This window comes from Peromyscus californicus, unplaced genomic scaffold, assembly GCF_007827085.1.
Source record: "Peromyscus californicus insignis strain IS unplaced genomic scaffold, ASM782708v3 Scaffold_7__1_contigs__length_154581171, whole genome shotgun sequence".
NCBI classification, from domain to species: Eukaryota; Metazoa; Chordata; class Mammalia; order Rodentia; family Cricetidae; genus Peromyscus; species Peromyscus californicus.
This window is the reverse complement of record NW_026294595.1, coordinates 77,360,549-77,367,433: the sequence shown is the minus strand read 5'-3', so window position 1 is coordinate 77,367,433 and position 6,885 is coordinate 77,360,549. Positions and strand designations below refer to the sequence as shown.

At 43.5% G+C, this 6,885-nt stretch overlaps 1 pseudogene; it reads left to right on the top strand.

The window, feature by feature from the left end:
* The first annotated feature begins 498 nt into the window (after nucleotides 1–498).
* On the top strand, nucleotides 499–1,002 carry LOC128100855 (60S ribosomal protein L29-like; annotated as a pseudogene).
* Nucleotides 1,003–6,885: the final 5,883 nt, after the last annotated feature.

Sequence of the window (6,885 nt, the reverse complement as noted above, 5' to 3'; positions counted from 1 at the left end):
GAATAAATGAATGAATGAATGCTTCCATAACAGTGGCTATTTTATCTAATATGTTCTTTGTCACAGTAGTTACAGAGCCAAGAAAGGAAGATCTTTCTCTCTCCATATGCTACTGGTTGGTTGGGCTTAGAACTGTCCAGAATCCCCCTCTCACTTCTCAGTGAAGCTATGGGAAAGTAGGCATGGTGGCTTAGTGGACCCTTCTGTACCAAGCAGTACATTGGTGAAAGCTGAACTGGCTGTGGGTAGGGAGAGGTGAGAGCATCTGACTGATACTGTTTGCCAACGTCTGTGGTGCAAGCACTCCCAGGCGGACATCAGCATGGTGAGGTCCCCTATATGCAGACCTGTAGACATGTACACAATCAGCTCTGAACCAAGCCACTGTGATCTGGCTCCAGTGTGACACTGATTCTCTACCTCTACCTACAGCGGGTGCACTGGCAAGACAGGCTAGTAAAAATGGCTGACCTTAGAGCTGCCCATTACCGTTCCGACATGGCCAAGTCCAAGAACCACACCACACACAACCAATCCCGAAAATGGCACAGAAATGGCCTCATGAAACCTTGGTCACAAAGATACAGATCTCTTAAGGGGGTCGACCCCAAGTTCCTGAGGTACATGCACTTGGCCAAGAAGCACAAAAAAAAAAAAAAAAAAAAAAAAAAAAGGCCTGAAGAAGAGGCAGGCAAACAGTGTGAAGGCAATAAGTGCATGTGCAGAGGCCATCAAAGCCCACCCCCCACCCTGACCCTGAAACCCAAGGTGGGTAAGCCCAAGATGCCAAAGGGCCCCAGCTGCAAACTCTGCCATCTTGCTTTCATTGCTCCCCGCAAGCTTGGGAAGCAGATTAGAAGCTACACAGTCAAGGGTCATAAGTTCTGCCAACCAAAGCCCAAGGTTCAAACCAAGGCAGAGGCCTCAGCTCCAGCTCAGGCCCAGGCTTCAACTCCAGATCAGGCTCCCAAAGGTGCCCAGGCCCCTGTGAAGGCCCCATAAAAACGGTTTTTTGTCTGGCAATGTGAAGAAAGACGGACCGGCGACACACCTACACATTGTTTGCAGATAATCAGGACCCTATACTGTTTTTTTACAAATAAGCTTGAGGCAAAATTTGTTTAAAAAGTAAAAAAAATAAAAATAAAAAAAAGAATGACCTTGCTTACATATTTTGTCTCCTGCTAAGAATCATGCTGGGCAGGTCTAAATGGCAGGTCCAAGTTTTGCCCCTGTTTAAAGATTAGAACTTGGAAGTTGAAGTGCTATAATGTGAACCCTAGTAATTGACTCCAGAGGTGACACTCACTTAATCATGACATTCTGCTGATAGACAGGATCAGATTAGGAAGGGCTTCTTGCTTCCAGAATGTGGGAGGTAGCATCAGACTCAAACATCTTGACAGAAATGGCACTTCCAGTTGCTCCCAGGAAGGTTCAACACAGGTGTGTTATAATTGAGTGTAAATTTTATATTCTGTACCTACACTCTGATTATTTATATTTCACCTAACATTAAAAACATGGAAGTAGCATGAAACAGTAATATCTAATAATTATAGAGTATATACTGTGTATCATACATCAATATTTAAACATGGTTTGTGTGGGCAGGGTCTCACTTTATAGACCCAGATGGTTTTTATGGGCTCAAACTCCTAATCCTCCTGCCTCAGACTCCAAGTGTTAAAATTACAGGTGTATGCCACCAAAACCAACTGAATAAAATTCCACTATGTATATGTGCCACATTTTTCTGTATCCACCCATCCATCAATGGACCTCTACCCTGGCTCCGTATCTTGCCTATTGTGAATAATAAATGCATCACCATGATATACTAATCTAGATGAGGGCACATGGAAAACCGGGCGCAGCAATGTAGATGATTAGTTGAAGATGTGTTACAATGTTTATGCTGTGGAACATTTGTTTAATGATGCAAAGATGGGTTGCATTCTTTTATGTTGCATTTGCTTGACTCGGTGAAGCTGTTGTTACTTTGCCTGCCTAAAACACCTGATGGGTCTAGTAAAGAGCTGAACGGCCAATAGCTAGGCAGGAGAAAGGATAGGTGGGGCTGGCTGCCAGGCAGAGAGAATAAATAGGAGAAGAGCTCTGGGAAGAGAGATCAAGAAGCAAGAAAAGGAGAAGGAGAGGAGGACATCAGGGGCCAGCCACCCAGCTATACAGTAAGCAACAGAGTAAGTAAGAAAGAAAGGCATATAGAATAGAGCAAGATAAAAGCCAAGAGGCAAAAGGTAGTTAAGAAAAGCTGGTAAGAAATAAGCCAAGCTAAGACTGGGTTTTCATGAGTAAGAATAAGTCTCCATGTATTTATTTGGGAGCTGGGTGGTGGGTCCCCCCAAAGAGCAAAAAGTAAAACACACACACACACACACACACACACACACACACACACACACACAAACACACACAAACTACACAGCAAGGTTAACTAATTTGCCTCCCCATACCATACTCAATTAGTGTGGAGACAAACCCCAGCCCGTTTGCTGCCAAACCCCAAGATCTCTACAACACAGCCAGTGACTTCTGCCTCTAAACAGGCCTCCCAATACTGCAGTCAAAAGCGACTTTCCTAGAAAGCCCTGCCTGAACATCTTGTGAAGACGCCTCTGCCAAGTGACCATTGAACGAGTGCCGTTCGTTGCACGGCCCAGAGGACTCTGCCTAACTTTCTACCATTGGCTTGTGAGCCCCGAAGTCAGCACCTTTCTCTGAACAACTCACCTCTGCTAAGATCAGCAACAGGTTCAAAGTAACATCAGAAGAACGAGTTTGGTCTCGGGAGAGTTGTTCTTTCTGATCTTCTGCAATTCCCCCCTGAGGACCGGGCTGAATAGGCAAGGGTGCAGGAGTCTCCTTGTCTGTAATGCTAGCGCCAGCTTTTGCTGGCACGTACATACATAGGTGACCCAGCTTCACTGCCTTGACAGGTGTGATATGGATGAGGTGTTCCTGTTATTGGTGATAATGAGACTTTTCAGTGTCTGTCAGTTACAGAACAATTGATGTCACCAAGTGACTGGCAGCTTCCTGGCTAACTTGCTGCTCAGAGGCAGGGCTGTTGAAGCATCAAACACTTGGAAGGCATCACTGAAGCTGGCTCTGGAAGGGTTAACACACCCCAGGGTGCCTGCCTTAGCTCTTCCAGCAGAGAAAGGAGGGGGTGGGCTGGGGGTGGGATAAGTGTCACAGGCAGACACATATCTATAGCAAAACAGTTTTAAACCATATTGCTGCCTGTTCTGGGATTATTTTCTCCTGCTCTGGCAATCTGTCACCTGGAACTGGGAGGAGAGGTAGGCGTCAGAGAGCCCAAATGAGTGAGTAACATACTCTGCTTGGTTTTATGGCACTGCCTTCTAGGTCCTTGACCTAATTAGATGGAATAGTCTATCAAGAATGCCCGAGAATCCCAACAGGATGCCTTTCAATATCACTTCTAGTCCAAATAATATATACAAAAGGTACCTGGCCTCAAAAAAATTAAACAAAATATCTAAACATAGAATTGATGTATAATCAACGCTCTCACATCTAGATGTATATCCAAAAAAAATTATGACCCGGGACTTGAGCAGATATTTGTACACTGATCCCATAGCAGCAACAATCACAAGGTGGGAGTAACCCAAATGCCCACAGTGGATGCAAGGATGAACAAAATGCACCATGCACATGCAACACAGAATGGCATTTAGCCCTGAGGACAGAATGTCTGACACATGCTACAACATGGGCAAACAGTGGAGACATTGTGCTAAGTGAAACAATGCAGGCACAAAAAGACAGGTAACAGCAAGGTGTGGTGGCACACTACTATGATCCAAGAACTCGGGTACATGGTGCAGGAAAATGGGGAGTCCAGGACCAGTCTGGGATGGCTAGTGATTTCCAGGCTGGCCTGGGCTACAAAGTGAGAAGCTGTCTCAAAATATCAGTAAAGGATAAATCTAGGTTGAGAATCCTTTATCTGAAATGCTGCAACCAGAAATGAATTTTTAATTTGAGGGAAATATTTGTAGATAGATGGATGGATGGACAGCTGGATGGATGGACAGACGGACAGACAGACAGACAGACAGACAGAAATAATGAGATATCTTGGGGATAAGACTGACACACAAAATTAAAATTCAGTTCTGTTTCCTATATAACTACACAGATAGTCTAGAGATAATTTTATACAACTATTTTCATAAGTTTGAGCATAAAATGAGGTTTCTTGGAAATTTTTCCACTTGTGGCATCACGGTGGTACTCAGAAAGTTTCAGGCTTTAGTGTGGTGATATATTGTGTACCTTAGTAAAATTTGCCTGAAGATCAGAGAACAGAACAAGCCATGAGATTAAACATAGATACCAGACAGTGGTGGTACACGCCTTTAATCCTAGCACTTGGGAGGTAGAGATCTGTCTGGATCTCTGTGAGTTCAAAGCCACCCTGGACTACATGAGATTGACTCAGTCTAGGAGAGAAAACAGAGCCAGGCAGGGGTGGCACACACCTTTAATCCCAGCACTTGAGATCTCATGCCTTTGCTTGGGAAGCACACATGTCTTTAATCCCAGCACTAAGAACGAAGTGATGTCTGGGCAGAGAAAGGTATATAAGGCGTGAAGAGACAGAAACTAAAGCCCTTTTTCAGGGGCTTTTTCAGGCTGAGGAGTCCTAGAGGTAAGATGTGGCAATGGTTTGTTTCTTTGTTTCTCTGATCTTTCAGCATTTACCCCGATATCTGCCCTGGGTTTATTATTATGAGGCCATTAGAAATTTGAGCAACACTTTAGAACATTTTAGATATTAGATTTTTGCATCAGAGGTGTTCAACTCATATTCTGTGCTCCCATTTATATGAGGTAAATAGATTAATCAGGCTCCCAGAGACAGACAGCATAAAGGTGATGACCAGGGTGTGCAGGGGATGGAGAGTTATCACTTGATGGGCACAGGGCTTCCATTTGGAATGCTGAAAACATTTTGGAGACAGGTGCTGATGCTGGTTGCACAACAATGTGTGTATACATAAGGCCACTGCACTCGATAATGCTTCAGAATTGTATGTTCTGTATATTCTACAATATTAAAAAAAAAAAGACTGAGCCTAGTGTACATAGCTGAGTCCCTCCAAAGCATAAGGCAGATAAAAGACAGCATGGGAATTCATGACATCATCTATTACGTGTCCTATCAATGTTAACTGTGTGCACTTGACTCTCCTTGCTCTTCAGGGAGGTATCATCAGCTTGTTTTGACAGAAGAGGAAATCCAACTTCAGAGAAGTAGAGTGAGTTGGCCAGATTCCAAGGCAGTGGTAGAGGGAAGATCTAAGCCTTGGTCTGTCATCAGATGCAGTGTGATTTACATACTCCCGAAAGGGGAACATGCATTGCCTTCTCAGGGTGTTCACATGCCAGTCAGATGAAGCCATGTTGACCTCCTTCCTGAAACACGAAAGACTTGAGCTCAGAAACATGTAAGAAGTCATCAGAGGAACGACTCGTAATTCACAGAAATAAAATATACAGTCTGCTTGATAATAGCTGAATGAAGAGAGCTGGAGAACTGCCCTAACGTAGATGCTACCTACTATGATGTCCCGTGAGAAATTGCTTTCTGTTGAACTGGAATCCCAGACTTTGAGGCAGTCTGTTCTAACCATGACAACCATGCCTTCACTATGCTGCTAAAAACCCACCAGCCCTTGATTAGTTTCTTAAAAGCAGTTGGAAAAGGTAACTTGTCCCAGCCAGGTGTCTCTCTTGGTTGGCGGGGGATAATTCTGGGTCAGTGTCATTATATCCTGCTCATAGATCTAAAGATCTTGAGAATGTGTTCCTAGATAGTGGCCTGGCCTTAATATTATATTATGTTGTGCCTCAGGCAGCAACTCAGCAAAGGATCTGATGTCATATGCTCCAAGGTCTTGCCTCATGGCCACAAATACTTGCTCTACTACCTATTGGTTATATGACCTTGAGCTAGTGACTTCACTTTCATGTGCCTTACATTTTGCTTGGATGACATGGAGACAACAATAGAATGTAACTTCTAGGTTATTGTGAAATCTGATTGCAGTAATGAATAAAAACACCACTCAGCATGACATCCATCAAAAAGAAACACATAACGTGTATTAATGATAATTATTAATTTTCCTGCATATATTGATGCATCTCATCACTCAAATTCCAAAGGTATGGAAAAAAGGTCTGAGACCCCTTCTATTTTGAAGCATGCCCACTACTACTTCAGGCAGGGATTGCGAGGTGAGGAAAGGGGGCTTTGAACCAAGTCTAACATCACACATTCTCCTCTGGTACCAATTACTGTGATAAATTGAAGGTGACAAGTTATTTTATGACATAAATGCAAATCAGCATTCACTCCACTGTTATTTTCCAATGCCCTGGCACTTTAATGGTCCCCATAAGTTTGCTTCACTCGCAGCAAGTATTGGTGTGTTCTCAGTCAGCCAGAGAATTTATTTTTAGGTGGGGAGTGCAATGAACGGAACCCACCGGCTGACTTAGAAAAATGATTGCATTCCCCTCCACAAATTATTCACAAAGCTAGTTAGCATCTGAGCCTTTGTTGGGAAAAATAACACAATAAATAGAGATGTGTCAAAGGGGCTTGTTTCCACCTGCCAGACTCAATTCTCCAAATGTTAGGCATTCACACATTTGTGGGGTGTGCATGTTTATATGTGTTTCTTAGATAAACAAAAAGTTTTCCCCAAATGTAGAAGACCCTGCAAGTGACAAGGAGTTGAGACCTTTTCCTCTTAAACCAAACACTGACAAGAAAAGAGTGTGGCTTCCTGTCTGTTATGCCCATAATGCTGCTGCAGCATG